Genomic DNA, 17,841 nt, shown 5'->3' with positions numbered 1-17,841 from the left:
TATGGTTATTTCCCCGTTGTTGCTGTTTCACTTTTCTTCATTTATATCACTAACACTTTGAGAAAGAGAAAAGCTTGATCATCACAGGAAAGCTTGGCTGTCTTCCTCCATGACATATATATATATATATATATATATATATATATATATTTATCTGACGGTAACAAATTAGTTTTCCAGAAGCTATCCCTCTCTAAATCATTGCAAGCTATCAAAACACTTGACAATTTTAGTGTGTAGCTGTTACTTACTGCTCTAAAATGTATGTCCCATGATGCCTATTTACAGCCATGTGGACTGAGGGGTGGAAAACTGTTTTGGCATAAGATCTAGGACATTGCTGAATATGGGCTGATGTCTTTTCAGTTAGCAGTGGTCTGCAGCTTACACAGTGTCTGTACAAGGAATCTAACAGGGAGGCAATCAAACAAAGCAATAGAATTGCATTACATCTTGCTTTCACAAAGTCAGTTCTTCACAAAAATAAAATTTGTATCAAAATTAAGATTTGTGAGGAAAGATACCAGTTTACAGATCCCTTCTTGGTCACGTGTTCAAACTTTGCTTTTGCCATTACTGTATTCTTTCTCTTTACTTCTGTTAATAACAATTTCTCCACTTCTACTTCACATTTGAGTATTTAATAGTGGGAAGATTATCCAACTCTAAAAACGTATGCTCCATCAAAAATCAACCACTCACATATACTAGTATGGAACAAGAACACAATATATAACACTCACACATAGACAGACAGATGTGTGTGTCAAGGGAAAGAGATACAGCTGAGAATCAATATCAGGTGGCAACTCAGATCCCAAGAAGCTACTTTTAGTCTATGAAAAACATCCTAGAGACACACAATATAACATATACTAATGGATGTAAATAGCAGAGATAGAAAATTTGGTAATATGTGAAATGAAATTACAAAATTACATATATTCTTGATATGTGTCTGCAAAAATTTCAGGTGTGTGAAAGACGTAAAAAAAATCTGCCATTTCAGCTGAAGCATGGAAACAGCTAAAGATGTTATTTAAAGTTCAACTCTTTGTATGCGTGAGTGAGTGAGAGAGAGAGAGAGAGTGTGTGTGTGTGTGTGTGCTTTTTTAAATTTCATTTATTTGTTGTATGTGTGACAAAGAGAGTCAATTGCTTGGTGCTCTGTATCTGATATCTGTCAAGGAGAGATATCTACTACTAGCTTGAAGTGAAATGTTAATCTACTTTCTGTGAAAGATATACCTCTGTTATATCTTTTTGAGAAATTAATGGTTTTAGTTCTTTTTCTTCAACTGATCCTATAAAACTACAAATTAAACATTTATTTTAATATCATGACAATATTCTCCCAATCCTCTCTTTCTCTCTCTACATATATATACACACACGTGTGTGTGTGTTTGTGTATGTTTACGTTGTCCTTAATCCAACCCTGATTTAAACATAGCATAGGATTAAAGAATAGTAGAACCAACATTAGACATTATTTCCTCTCTTTGAAGTTTAGTAAGCAAGTTTAGTAATTTGACATCAAGCTTTTCCTACTTCCTGCATTTTATTATTTATTATAACCTTCAAAATAGTAATTAGTGTCCTATATTTCAGCTAATATTTGTGTCATTATACTTTTTATATCATGTACTTCATGTGTTTTAGTCTGGGCCAGATTAAGACCAAGTGAAGCCCTTGGTCTTAATCCAGCAATAGTGCCCCACTCCACTAATCCTTTTTATGTCTAACTGTCAAACCATAAATACATGAAATACAGAAAGTAAAATAATAGAGTAAAAATTCAGTCTTCTTCCAGACCAACACCCAGGCCATACTACTGTATTAAATATTAACCTGCTTAATTTATTAATTTTACTATATAATAGATAATGCTAAACAGTTATGTAAATTCTTACATTTTGGGATGGTCTTCTTTTGGGTTTTTTTCTTGCCAAATAAGCACACACGCACTATATATTTATGCTTCACTTGTTTATTATTGTTCTTATTTTATGTCCATTGTCTGGAAATCTTTCATCACACACCTGTGACCTCTTCAGCAACTCTTCCATCCCATGTCTCATCCTGTTCTGTTTAAAACATAAGATAAAATAAGAACAATAATAAATGAGTGACAGTTGGCACTCCATCGCTTACGACAACGAGGGTTCCAGTTGATCCGATCAACGGAACAGCCTGCTCGTGAAATTAACATGCAAGTGGCTGAGCACTCCACAGACACGTGTACCCTTAACATAGTTCTCGGGGATATTCAGCGTGACACAATGTGACAAGTTTGGCCCTTTGAATTACAGGCACAACAGAAACAGGAAGTAAGAGTGAGAGAAAGTTGTAGTGAAAGAGTACAGCAGGGTTCACCACCATCCCCTGCCGGAGCCTCATGGAGCTTTAGGTGTTTTCACTCAATAAACACTCACAACGCCCGGTCTGGGAATCGAAACCGCGATCCTATGACCGCAAGTCCACTGCCCTAACCATTGGGCTATTGCGCCTCCACTAAATGAGTGAAAAACAAATATATAATGCATGTGTTTATTTCTCAAGAAAAAATTTACTTTGACCATCCTGCAATATAACAATATCTGTTTCAACATACAATATCACATCAGGTATCTTGCAAAACAAATGTTGTAATTGTCTATTTGTATCACGTTAAATACAGCATTGGAAGAAAAACCCTCTGGTGTTCCCCCTTTACTATTGTGCCCTAAGCACGTGCTTATTTCTTCTGTTGATCCTGGATTTAACCCTTTTGTTACCATATTTCTGCCATTACTTCAGTTAATTTTGAAAATAATGAACAATTTAGTAAAATAACTGTCATTATAAAGCTGGTACTTAGAACATAAATTTAACAAGAAATGTCAGTGGAATGTTTTAATTTAGATAACTTTAAAACAGTCTGTGTGTCATAGATCCAGAGATGGTACCAACCCCATGATTATCTATGTCCATCATCACTGTTCATTGATTCATATTTGATGTCAACAGGTTATATGGTGGCTGTTGTAAAATTTCTGCTACTGCATTAGTCAATGTACACACATACACATATACACATTGGTAAGTAATGTGGAAGCAAGAAATAAGCTCCCACTGACCTTTATTTCGATTCCCAGGTGAAACTAATTCATTTCAATTAAGCTGCTGATGCTCTTCAGAATCGTTTCATCATCTCTACTTTCCATTCTTTTTATTTGAAATATAGGTTTTTGTGCCTAATCACGAAGAAAATCTATTTTATATAAATTAACATTCATAATCTGAAACATGTTATGTTCAAACAAAAGACCAATTCTTCGAACTGAACACTAAAAATATGGAATCATAAATTAATTATTCTGATGTTCCCCAGATACATTTCACAAGAATTCTACACACCAAAACAATGCTTTAGCATTTATTTACATTTTTTGGCTTATTATTCTGTTCAGTTGCTGATCTTGCAAGCTAGAACTATTGTTACTTTCTCTATTTATATACGTAAATGACAAATAACATTCTATAGTGGGTAAACTGTCAACCTGGTCTATGGCTCGGTTTTGATTCCTGTTTAACTGTTTGAAAATATACCATTAGTCCCTTAGGAAGGGTGAGAATATTGTATACCATTTCACTCTCTTTCTCTCTCATCCCCCTCCCCCTCAACTCATTTGATCTCTTCTAAGATCATTATAGTTGATCACCCATTGACAGACACTTCAAACTGCAAGCAATTGACTGTATTTATCACTACTTGCATTAAATAACCATTCATGTATTTTTTCCTACCTCTTTGTGGGTTTTTGATTGTTGCTTTTTGTTGTTGTTTTTCCTTTCTTTCTTATGGATTTTAAAAATCTTTTATTCCTCTACTGTTTTTTGATGCTTGTATCACAAATCTGTTTGGCCATCACTTCATCATCTAAGGTTCCCCTATTTGTAGGTTCAACGCACAATAATCCCCCCAAAATATCTAACTATCGTTGTGATGCTGGTTACAGTGTCATTCATTCATAGGGTTGGTCAACAGTAATCAGTTTTGATGTTTTATTATTCCTCTGGCCTTAGATGTCCCAGTTAATTTTACTTGCACTAACTTTGTGATAAATATTTATAGCTTTATGCACACTACAACCCCAGTGTTTACATCCATATTTTACTATTTTATTTTCAACAACAAATGTCGCATTTTGGTAGAAATTTGGAAAATCTTATATTTTGGAGATTCATCTTTTCCTTTTTTTATATATATATATATATATATACATATATATTTTACATAGTTTAGTATGTTGGTAGAAGATGTAGAGCACTGATACAAATGCTTTACTGTATTTACTCTCATCTCTTAATGGGTTGAGTTCAAATCCCACGAGGATCAACTTTGCTTCTCATTTGTCCAAGATCAATAATCTTCCATGATATGATGATACCAATCCAATTGGCTCACCTTGTATAAAAAGAAAAGAAAATTAGCCTTGTATCCACAGTCAACAAAAGTTATTACTTTCCCACTTCTAATATCTGTGCCGTAAAGATGTAATGTTGATTCAAGAAAAGTCATACAATCACTACCAACTTCCTTATGTTCTAAGGAAGAGAGATTTGGTGAGTACAGTGTAACAAAAGGTAAGATCCTAGTAAGCCAAGTCATTCATCAAACTGATTTTAGTCTTTGATTGAAGCTCTATTCATACCACTATAGCATAGTTATCATAATTTCATTCATACTCCACAACAAATGTCACAGCAAAAGATAAAAAATTATGAGATTTAAGAAAAAATGAAATTTACATATCTTTATCATACATTTCATGTTCTTTTTTTCAATTATTGGTAAACTAATACTAAAGCAAACCAACTATTTGTAATAATGTAAATCAACTGATTTGTTAGCTCTAAGATTAACCAATAATGTAGGTATGAAAGTAAACCAACAACCCTTTTAGCACAACGATCAACCAAACCATTGATACTAAGCTAAAACAACTTGTTGGTAATAAGGTCAACAAACCAATCTTTTTGCTAACATAAATCAAGTTGGTGGTACTAAGGTAAACCTGCCAATTGTCACTAAGAGAAACCAATGTGTTGGTACTAAGATACATATACACAAACACATTACATCCACGTGTGTGTGTATGTATGTATATATGTATGTAAATATATGATAGATCTGGCATCAGTTTCAATGACAAGCATTCAGTTGTTCAATCAATCGATTGCTCATTGGTACATATATATTTGTGTGTATGTATATATGTATGTGTGTAAATATATATATGTGTGTTTGTGTGTAAAATCGTTGTCATTATCATCATCAACATCATCATTTAATATCTGTTTTCCAGGCTGGCATGGGTTGGATGGTTCAACAGGTTCTAACAAGTCAGAGGACTCTGCCATACTCCAATGTCTTTAGTATGGTTTCTCTGGCTGGATACCCTTCCTAATACCAACCACTTTACAAAGTGTGCAAGGTGCTTATGTGGTACTAGTATTAGTGAAGTCACCTTGCAACTGACAATACTTAAGGGTCTAAAGCAAGGGTTCTCAACCATTTTTCATCTATGGACCCCTTTGGTTATTTTTTTATTCTGGTGGAACCCCATAGCCATTCAATGTTTAAAAACTAATTTTATAGAAACTTCTTTCAAAAATCTTATTTTGTTTTGCACACATAAACTTGTATAGTTGAACTATGTAAAACATTCAAGAAAGAAACCTAGCTGTTTCTTGCAATATATACCATACACACATTTAAAGCAGAAGTTTTTTAGGGGCCCTTGAAATACTATTGTGGATCCCAAATTTACTATTTTGTTTCATGGACCCTGGTTGAGAACCAGTGGTTTAAAGGAAGCCTTCTTATTGTAGGAAAATTGAGGAAAAAGGTTTAATGATTCATGTGAGGTTAATGCTGAGGTAAATATGATGGGAAGAACAGATTTATGGCTGTGAAAGGACAGGAGGGAAGAGAGCAACAGTGTAGATACAATTGGAGAAGAGAATATGGAAGGGAAAGAGGTTAGTATTGTAAGTTAGTGAGAAATGGAGGAACAGAGTGGTAAGAGTAATGAGGTGGGGGCTCAGGGTTATCATACATTGTAAGGGCAAATATGGATAGAAGGTGTGAGGAGAATGTAACATAAAAGAGAGAAATAGATGAAGGTGGTGAGGAACCACAGAAAGACAATGAAGGGAAGAGAGGTGCGAGGGAGTAGGGGAGAGGATATTGAGGAGGCAGAGAAGATGTGGGGAGAGGACAGTGAGTGAGTGCATTTAAAACAGTGAGAGTAAGAGAAAGCATCCCAGACAGGAAAGCTGTGGAGAGAAGATAGTAGGGGGCTGTTAAATAAGGGAAGAAAGGTTGAAGAGCATCCTAGAGCAGGGGTTTTCAAACTTTTTGACTTGCGGACCCCTTTATATTTCGGGCTTTACCTTAGGGACCCCCTTATAAACGCTTATGAAATTTATACATAAATATTTGCTTAAAATAACATATATTTTTACATTTATTTATTTAACAGTATTTAACAAATAAGTTTATTGCCAATTAAAAGATTTCGATTAAAAAACATATATAAAATCAAATTGCCCATAAAAAGTACTTGCTGTCCACAGACCCCCTGTGGTCTGCGGACCACAGTTTGAAAACCCCTGTCCTAGAGTGTGAATGCAGCAGATATTGAGGTAAGAAGCAGTTGGAGGAAGGAGGGTGTCAGAGGTTACAGGAGAGGAAAGGATAAAAGCAGTGATAGGATCCTGGGCAAAGATGGTGCAAATGCTGCAAGAGAATCAAAACCATCAATACTCCCCTTACTAGCATTCTTTCTGCCATCTTTGCCTGAGAAGATAGGTTTTGGATTTCATCTATACAGTTTGTCATCTGTTTTGTGAGGTTCAGCATCTTGAGATAAGTTTTCACCACTTCATCCCATGTCTTTCTAGATTTTCCTTTTACACAGGGACCACCTACTTTGAGTACCCAACACATATTACATGGCCATACCAGCATACTCACCTTATTTCTTTCAAATCCTTCACATATGTATAATATCTATGTGTGTGTGTGTGTGTTTACGTCACCGTAACTTAGTAGTTCAGCAAAAGAGACCAATAGAATAAGTATTAGGCTTACAAAGAATAAGTCCTGAGGTTGATTTCTTTGACTAAAAAACCCTTTAAGGTGGTGCTCCAGCATGGTCACAGTCATATGATTGAAACAAGTAAAAGAATAAAGAATGTATGTATGTATGTATGTATGTATGTATATATGTATATATATATATATATATATATGTATATATATATATACACTTGCTGGTACTAAGATAAATCAACCAACCTAACAGAAGTCTCAACTAATTGTTTATTCATTCTTATTTTCTTGCGTTAGGCTGTATGATGTGATAATAGGTTTCTGCTGAAGTATGTCCATAATATAATTGGAAACAAACTTTAGGAAGTCCCACTTAGTAACTAAATGAATAATCTCTTGTATTTAATAGTTTTCATTTGATCTAAATAGTGTCTTGTATGCATAAACACATAACCATAGGCACAGACATACATGCACATGCATATTTCTAAACATTACATTTTAGTGTGAATGATATATATTTTATGAGTATATATACATACTGACGCACACATCTATACATACATCTGTAGAGTAACGTCTGTCAAAATATCCCATTTTTCTTCCTTCTATACTGATGTTAAAGCCATTGTTCTTCTGCCAGAAATTATTTCTCATATAAATACAATCCTTACAATCATTATTTGACCTCATTAAAGCAACGAGCTGGTAGATTCATTAGCCCACTGGGCAAAATGTTTACTGGCCTTTCATCTGTCTTTGTGTTCTGAGTCCAAATTCTGCCATGGTTTACTTTACCTTATATCCCTTCAGAGTCAATAAAATAAGTGCTCGTTGAACACTGGGGTCAATGTAATCAACTAAACTCCTTCCCTGAAATTGCTGGCCTTGTGCCAAAATTTGCAATTAATATTTGAACTCATAAACTATTAATACTAAGGTGAACCCAGAGTTGTAAGCTTACCAAATTAGTGACATAAAACAGAGTACTCTAAGTTTACATACAGAGATATCATTAGGTTATTCTGAGCTTGTAAAGAAATATTTCTCTCCAAAGAAAAACATGTGAAGTATTTGTAATGAGATTTGCTGTCAGTTCCTATAGAATTCTCACATAAAACTGGAAAAGTATCAAATGCGATGATAATCAGATAAAGAAATGAAACATTGACCCTTGAAATAAGACCACAATCATCTCAATATCGTGCAGCTGCTAAACCAAGAAAATGTTCTTTTGGGAATTTTCTCCTTTCTATTTATTTATTTATTTGTTAAAGACAAATCACACTTCAGCATTAATTGATAAAACATGAAAATTACTTTGTAAATAACTATATTAATTAATTATAATCCAGTCTAAATAGTGCCATACATGCATATACATAGCCAAGTCTAGGAATTCATAGACTTATTTTATGACCATATACACCCATGCTCACTTAGACTCATATACACAGATGTATGTTAAATGATGATGATGATATACATGTACAAATCCCCCTCCCCTTACACACACATATATGTATGTCATATATATATATATATATATATATATATATATATATATATATATATATGGATCCAGATTGATTTCAATGATGAGAATTCACTTGTTCAGTTAAGGGATTGTTCATCACTGAATATATATTTATGTTGTTGTTGTTGTTGTTGGCATTCCGTCGCTTACGACGTCGAGGTTCCAGTTGATCCGATCAACGGAACAGCCTGCTCATGAAATTAACGTGCAAGTGGCTGAGCACTCCACAGACACGTGTACCCTTAACGTAGTTCTCGGGGATATTCAGCATGACACAGTGTGACAAGGCTGGCCCTTTGAAATACAAGTACAACAGAAACAGGAAGAAAGAATGAGAGAAAGTTGTGGTGAAAGAGTACAGCAGGGTTCGCCACCACCCCCTGCCGGAGCCTCGTGGAGCTTTAGGTGTTTTCGCTCAATAAACACTCATAACACCCGGTCTGGGAATGGAAACCACAATACTATGACCATGAGTCCACTGCCCTAACCACTGGGCCATTGCACTGCCACATATATTTATGTGCATGTGTGTGTATACACATATATGATGGCACTCTGTCAGCTACAATGATGAGCATTCCAGTTGATTCATCAATCAATTGAACAGGCTTCTCATGAAATTAATGAGCAAGCAGCTGAGCACATCCTTTACATAGTTCTCAGTGTGATTCAGCATGGCACAGGGTGTGACAATGCCAGCCCTTTGATTTACAAGTACAACTCATTTTTGTCAGCTGAGTGGACTGGAGCAATGTGAAAGAAAATGTCTTGCTCAAGAACACCATGCACTTCCAAGAACCAAACTCACAACCTTATGATTGTCTGCTGAATAACCTAACTATTAAGCCATACACTTTCTGGCTGTGTGGTAAGAAGCTTGCTTCCCAACCACATGGTACTGGGTTCAGTCCCACTGCATGGCACCTTGGGTAAGTGTCTTCTGCTATAGCCTCAGGCTGACCAAAACCTTGTGAGTGGATTTGGTAGACAGCAACTGAAAGAAGCCCATTGTATATATATATATATATATATATATATATATATATATATATATATATATATATATATGTGTGTGTGTGTGTGTGTGTGTGTGTGTGTGTGTGTGTGTGTGTCTTTGTATCTGTGTTTGAACCCCACCATCACCACTTGACAACCAGTATTGGTTTGTTTACGGCCCTGTAACTTAGCAGTTCAGCAAAAAGACACCAATAAAATAAGTACCAGGCTTAAAAATAGAGTAAGCACTGGTGTCGATTTATTGGACTGAAAATTCTTCAAGACAGTGCCCCAGCATGGCCACTGTCAAGTGACTGAAACAGATTAAAAACATTAAGATGTGTGTGTTTGAGTTTATGTGTGTATATATATATATATATATATATATATATATATATATATATATATATATACACACACACACAGATATATATATTTGATGAACACACAAGAAACAGCATTAAATTAAAATAGCCATCTCTGTATCATACTAAATGTCTTATGCACTATTGAAAAGCATGTTCTGTGGGGTTTTTCTGAGAAAAAATCCCACAAGAAAAACAACTGCATTTTACTCTACATGGGACTTGTCAATGCTGTGCACCCATTTGTCACAGATGTATTTTACCTTATCAATGTCCAATAAGCTTTCTGTAATACCAGTGAATGAATTACTTACTGTTAAAGCATAAATTTCACCTTAGCAAGTTACAAACAGATGCACAACATTGACAAGTCCCTAAATAGAGTGAAATGCCTTTGTTGTTCTCATGAATCACTGCTGCAATGATGTTCACTTCTCTCCAATATATATTGCATTCCCAAGACATATCTGTGAAGAGTTTTTTCTCTCAGAAACCACAGCAGCATGCCTTTCAACAATGTACATACATTTAGTATGATACACAGCTGGTTAGAGTGTCAGGTTTATAATTGTGAGGTTGTGTGTTCTTGAGCAAGACACTTTATTTCATGTTGCTCCAGTTTACTCAGCTGTCTTTCCTTTGGACAACATTGGTGAAATGGAGAGGGAAGACTGGTATGTATGGGCAACTACTAGTCGTCCACAAACAGCCTTGCCTGGATTTGTGCCTTGAAGGGTAACTTTCTAGGTGTAATCCCTAACCGAAGGGGGTCTTTACCTATTACCCTATATGTAAGCTATGTATGTATGTATACATACATTATGTATATGCATTCATAAATATATTCTTTTTCGTGTGTGTGTGTGTGTGTGTGTCTGTGTGTGTAAGCGTGCGACGATTGTTAAATAACAACTTAGAACAAGTGGAGAAGAGTCTTTTTATCTCCAATTAAATGCTAATATCTACCTAAAGTTAACAAGTCAAGCATTTAGACATTACTTAACTTATGTACTCAGTATGTGATATCTATAATAGGGAACACATAACTGTTATCCAATGACTCTCTCTCTCTCTCTCTGTATATATATATATATATATATATATATATATATATATATATATATATATATACACACACACACACACACACACACATTTGTATAGATATACCTATACACATATTCAATCAGCAGAAGTTACAAAGTGATATATATATATATATTCAAGTAGAACTTATTTAGCAATATATGTGTATATGTTCAGATGAATAATTTCAAAATAGCTGTGGGGCTAAGCTGCATGACTGATGTTGGTAGTAGTAGTAGTCAACATCTCTGTTAATATTATCATTGCCATAGTTTTGATATCTGTAAACCATTTACTCCAGGTTTAACTTATAGGTCCAAACAAACATAATTACAGAAAATCAGTACCATAGTCAAATATGCTCAGACAGGGTTGTTTTTATCAGGCTTTTATACCAAGGCACAATCAGCATGTTACATATTCAAAATGCAGTCAATAGAAGCTATTCATGCTGCTCTGATGCGAGTTAAAATTGGAAATCACTGGCAACGATGACAACAATGATGATGATGATGATGATGATGATGATGGCATTGGTTGTAGCTGTGGTGGTGATGTTGGTGGTGATTATACTGAAGGCTGCATGAATGATGACTGGACAATCAGTATAGGGTTATTTAAATGTTCAGCTGGGCCTGAGGTTGTTGGGACATTATGAAACATTTTTGTGACGTTTTTGGATTTTTTTTTTCTTTTAATGGAAAAAATTAAAAGTTCTTGTTGATCAACAAGTATGGAATAAAATATTTATAGAAAAATTTCTCATTTGTCTCATTCTTTTTATTTTTATTTATTCATTTTTTTAAATTTATTTATTTGGCTTTTCATATATCTCCTTAGTTGAGTCTCACAATGGGTCAGAAGATGTCAGGCTACAAAATGTTTATTAACCTGCTAGAAGCTAAACAGGAAGATTCACTTCAAACAGTTTAGACATGTAACTTTCTCAACATTCACTTTCACACCATACACTCTTCTGTAACTGGATATATCCTTTTATCACCTACTTTCTTTCCTGTAATTAACTCGGCGCAGGAGTGGCTGTGTGGTAAGTAGCTTACATACGAACCACATGGTTCCGGGTTCAGTCCCACTGCGTGGCACCTTAGGCAAGTGTCTTCTACTATAGCCTCGGGCCGACCAAAGCCTTGTGAGTGGATTTGGTAGGCGGAAACTGAAAGAAGCCCATCATATATGTTTGTGTGTCTGTGTTTGTCCCCCCACCATCGCTTGACAACTAGATGGTGGTGTGTTTACGTCCCCGTTACTTAGCGGTTCGGCAAAAGAAACCGATAGAATAAGTACTAGGCTTCCAAAGAATAAGTCCTGGGGTCAATTTGCTCGACTAAAGGTGGTGCTCCAGCATGGCCGCAGTCAAATGACTGAAACAAGTAAAAGAGTAAAGAGAGTATCTCACTACTTTTAAACTTTAATCATTACTCTCTCAGAAACAACCAATCACAATTGGTATTTTATACCTTCTTGTCATTTTTACTCCCATCATTAGCTAGATGTTTGTTTCTTCTCAATTTCTCTTGCAGCTTTTTGGGGTTGGTTTTGTTTCTTTTTTCATACTGTGACAGACCACATCAATAATCCATATCTAATTTTAGTTCATAAAAGATGTAGGCATAGCTATCTAGTTAAGATGCTTGTTTCCCAACCTTAGTTCTGGATTCAGCTCCACTGCATAGCACTTTGGGTGAGTTTCTTCTACTATAATCGTAGGTCAATCAAAGTATTGACAGTGGATTTGGTTGACAAACATTGAAAGAAGTCTTTTGTATATATATATATATTTATATATGGGTGTATATGTGTACATGTGTGTGAGTTAGTGTCTCCTTTTTTTGACATTACAGGATTGTTGTAAGCAAATGTTACCAGTATACAAACGGTATCCTTCATTTCCAATCTTCATTGAAAACATGTCAGGCCATGGGGACAAATTACCTTACTAGGAAACACTTGAAAGGTAGTGACAGGAAGAGTGACCATAGAAAATCTGCCACATCGAATTCTCTCTGACCCATGCAAACATAGAAAAGTAGATACTAATACGATGATGATTCAATAAGATTATATTTCACCTTCTTGCAGTGGTGAAGTTTGATTTACACACATATTTTTCCCACCAACATAAAAACAAGCTAATGTTAGATGATAATAACAGTGGTAATTTCCTGGGACAGTCATACATCATGATCTACCAAAGGCTATCTTTGCCAACAGTGTCAAAGGCCTTGGTCAGACTGACATATGTAGAGCTCAAACCACTATCCTATTCCTGTCACCTCCCTAAAGACTGTCTAGTAGCAAACACCATGTTGACAGCTTCACTTTCTTTCTGCAGGCTACACTGGCTTCCTGGCAAGAGGACTTGCTCAAGGTGTATGATGAGATGATTGAGTAGAATTCTAGCTAGAGTATTGCATGCAACAAACAGCAGGTACATTCCAAGTGGTTGTTGCAGACCTGACAATTTCCTTTGTGCTTGTAAAAGTATATTATGGAAGCATCCTTGAAGTCTGAAGTCCTGAGAAACTATCTTATGTTTCCATATGAGCTGGAATAGCTTTAAACCTTTAGCATTTAAACCAGCCATATCTGGTCCAAATATTCATATTTTATATTCAGGCCAACCAGATCTGGCATCTCACACCTACCTTACAATGTCATTCTAAAAATATGCAATTACATTATTGAAATCTCAAAGCTATGAGATAATGCATGAAGAATTTAAAACAGAGTAATCTGAATGCTAATGGGTTAAAACATTCAATACATTGTTATGCTTTTCACATAATCAAAATTCCCAGAATGTATTCGCTTGCTAGCAGTTGAGCTGTTTCTCTGTTATTTTTATATACCCTGCACAAGTCTGATGTCATTTCTATTTTTCTCTATTTATTCCATGCTCTTCTGAAATATATTTTTATCTAAGTTGTTAAAAACTTGACTGTAGAGTTATAATTCTACTAAATTTCTCTTTATGAGCCATTCATTCTGGTTTCATCATCACAATTTTCACCTTTCTTTTCAATGCTGAACATTGCATCATCTGATTCTCTTTTAACAGAACAGTATTCTTTTCTGCTAGATCTCTCCCCCATGCAGTACTTACCTATTTGCACTTTTTTCGACACTTGGAAACGTACCACTCTAACATTTGTTATTTCATAATCATGACATCATTGCCTCCCTTTGTTCTGGTTGAGAATAATCATTCACCACTTCTTAACTGAGTATAAAAGATTGTCTCTTGGAATTCTCTTAATGGTTCCATCTATCTTCTTTTAATCTGTTTTGATTACTTAAACCATACTTATCACAGTTCTCTTACCTGAAACTAATTAAGAGCTTATGGATTTCACTAGACATTTGTTGAATAGTTCCAATTAAACCTGAGTGTTTATTCAGATCTCAAACTAATGTGGCAATTGAGTGGAAATGGTAGTTTATAGAAAAGGTTGTGTGATAGAAGTAATAGTTGTAAGAACAGCTCTTTTCTTTGATGCCAAAAGTCAAATCTGTATAGTGTGAGTTAACCCTTTAGTATTCAGATTACTCTGTCAAATGTAATACTTATTTAATCCTATTGTTTTGAATTAATCATGAATTATTTTGTAGCTTCAAGTGTTTGATGATGTGATGGTTTATTTTTGTAATAACATTGCAGAGGTGTGAGGGAACCAGATTTGGCCAGTTTGAACATAAAGCAGGTAGAATATTTTGGATAGATATAGCTGGTTTAAATGCTAAAGGGTTAATGCTTTCATTCTAAAATATTCCAACAACTCCAGTTATCTCAACATAAAGCATTGTTTATTAAGTGTCATCCAATCAATGGACACAATTCTATCATGTGCTGTTTTTCACTCCCACATCATTTATTAAAGTTTACATCGATTTGTCCAGTGGGACATTCTATGGACTCTACGAGGTGATGTTAGATATACATGAACTCATTGTTGTGGCTTTACTCTTTTTGACTTAGCACACTGACTGAGGTACAGATTGTTCATTTACATCATGGACAATTGAAGTTACATTTTGCCATTTTGCACTTCAGTTTGGAATCGTTGCAGTGTTTTCTTCATTTGCTTATAAAGTTATTATCTGAGCACAATATCATTATTCATCTTATGTTATAACAGATATGATTGTTGTTATTGGTGTTTAGCACCAGATCAACCCTAATTAAGCTGACCTGGAAAGGCTTCCAGACATTACCATCCAACTTTTTTTACATCTAGGAATACATTGTCTTATCTGATTTTCCTAGGATGATAAGGTGTGATTAGGGGAAACTTGGTTGCTATTTCTTGCAGGCTCAACAACCATGTACTTGGCTCATGTGAAGGCATCAGAGTGTGAATGCTACAATGTGATCTATGACAGACCCAATAAAGCCCACAATATTTAACCAAAAGGTTATGTTTAAGATCTTCCAATATAGACTTTGAAGCTTACAAAGAGTAGTATGAAAATTCTCTCAGGTGTAAGATATGGATGGTAAGGTACTGTGAAAGGAACAGATTACCAGAACTGGATAGACTGCCCTGTAAATTTAAGAATATCAGTTAAACAGATCTTATCTTACACATTACACTGTTGAAAGAATTAAGGGCAGATTTGACTTTGATCAATCTGAACCAGTTAAATCCATTGAAATGAAATGCCAACCAGTATCTAGTAGCCTTCTTTAGGCCAGAAAATATTTCAGCACTGGACCACATTGGAGCGCTGTTCACATTTCTAGAGTGGAGAGCTATTCAGTGGAAGGAAAAGCAAAACTAAGGAAGCTTTTATCTCAAGATGAATTCAAAACAAAGTATCCACTTTCACTTCACAAGGATCAGCAGAACTCAGTCATACCGACATGATATCACTTCTGCTTGCTTCCAGTCCTGACATCACTCTTCCTCCCTTGCTTTTAGCCACATTTCCTTTCACTCCTCCACACATTCACAAATATTTTAAATCACACATCAGAAAAATTGTCATTTGGCTACCTGGAAAATTTTCACTAATAAACTATAATTAGCTCATTAATATTCTGTGCTTGTAACAGTTTCTGCTCCAGAAAACTGTCAAAATCCACCTAATGAGCTGGGATTTTTTATTCCTCATATTACTACTGTTTCTCTCGAAGGAACTGTACTTCTCCCAGCTTTTCCTCCGTAGAATATTATCTCTTTCAAACTCCCTCTCAACACACACTTTCAATGTTGACATTAGCATATAAAAGTTCAAATTTAATGGTTGCATTAATTCCACTGAAAAGGCTTATAAATACCATGGCTACTGCCCACACACATCCCATCTTTTATCTATATACTAGAAAAATTTTAAGAAAACATTAGATAATTGAAAGTTGTAAACAGGCTCTGCTAATAGTGCCAGCAAGGAACATGGACTATGAATACATAAATGTGTGTGTGTGTGTGTGTGTGTGTGTGTGTGTGTGTATTTATATATTCATAAATATAACAAAACAATCATAAAGTCTCAGCTTATTCATAAATAATTAGCAAAATAACTTATCTTCATCAAATCAATATGTCTTATCATCTCAGCTATGGAAAATAGCCAACCACTTGATCACTTGCCAATAAAGGGAACATGTGATCCAGTTAGACTAGAACAGGATAAATAGATGGTTATAAATACTAAGTTTTTCTCTATGAAGGATAGAGTATAAACTAGTAAGTAGTGGCTTCTGAGTAAGAGTTAGATGGACACAGATACACAAGATAATCTAGAGAAGGAAGGTGTGAAAACTGAAAGATCCCTCTGCAAAGCATAGATTCATAGAGTAGGAGGTGATAGAGATTTACAACACAGAGGACAACTGCAACTTCTACAAGAAAACCTGCTGTAAGTCACAGACAGGATCTGTGGTAGAAGCAAGGTACCAGCCAGGTAGAAGATATGGTAGTGGAATGGTACAGTAGACAGAATCATAAAAACTAAGAAAAAGACTGATCCTCCAAAAGAGGATGTATAAGAAACATTATCAGGTGGCTAGGTATCAGGTGTACATAGCACAGAGAGAAGATGTTCTTTGAGGATCAAAGGGTGTCTGTTTGAATGCAAATATTGTTGGAAAAACTGTTTGGATGACAGAGGTGCATTTACACTCATCAGTGTCAAGAAGAAAGAGGCTTGGAATGTCAATGTCAGAGGTTGCTGAATATGAAGAATGTTTGGTGGGAAAAAAATCAATCCCAAACAGACCCAACAGAAGGACAGCTCTTGATGTTGACAGTGGTCTGGTCAATAGTGCAATTAAGGATATAAAAAAGCAGGGTAAACTGCTGGCCCATCAGGGATAGTTACTAAAACACTGAAAACATATGTTGAAGTAGGGCTCAAGTTAGTCACTCTTGTAATTAGTCAGGAAGTACAGATAGGAGCCATACACAATGATTGAACTATTATAAAGGCAATCTTGAACTATTATAAAGGTAAAGAAGGCAATGCTTTAGAACAAAACAACTATAGAGGCATCATATTAAAGGACGAAGTTATAAAAGTAGTAGAAAGAGTTGTGGATCAACTCATTAAGAAGTAAGTTAGCTTAGATTTACACCAGGTCTGGATATGGCAGACGCTCTCTTCTTAGTGAGGCAACTTCAAGAGAAGGGCTTAACTAAGTAAAAATCATTATACTTAGAATTTGCTTATCTGCAGAAAGCATTTAACAAGGTTCTACACTCTGTAGCTTGAAGGTATTTAAAAAAAAAACTAGG

General features: G+C 35.2%; 1 long non-coding RNA gene across 1 annotated transcript in view; it reads right to left on the bottom strand.

Moving 5' to 3' along the window:
• Positions 1 to 1,952: 1,952 nt before the first annotated feature.
• The window catches only part of LOC149137645 (uncharacterized), a 29,013-nt gene continuing 13,124 nt past the window's right edge, over positions 1,953 to 17,841 (bottom strand). The window contains exon 2 of the long non-coding RNA XR_016242537.1: positions 1,953 to 2,087. This is a non-coding gene — a long non-coding RNA (uncharacterized LOC149137645). The remainder of the gene's footprint in view (positions 2,088 to 17,841) is intronic.

This window comes from Octopus bimaculoides, chromosome 1 (genome assembly GCF_046866305.1).
Source record: "Octopus bimaculoides isolate indiv1 chromosome 1, ASM4686630v1, whole genome shotgun sequence".
Taxonomy (NCBI): Eukaryota; Metazoa; Mollusca; class Cephalopoda; order Octopoda; family Octopodidae; genus Octopus; species Octopus bimaculoides.
Note: the sequence above shows the minus strand (reverse complement) of the source record. Positions and strands in the feature narration are given on the sequence as shown.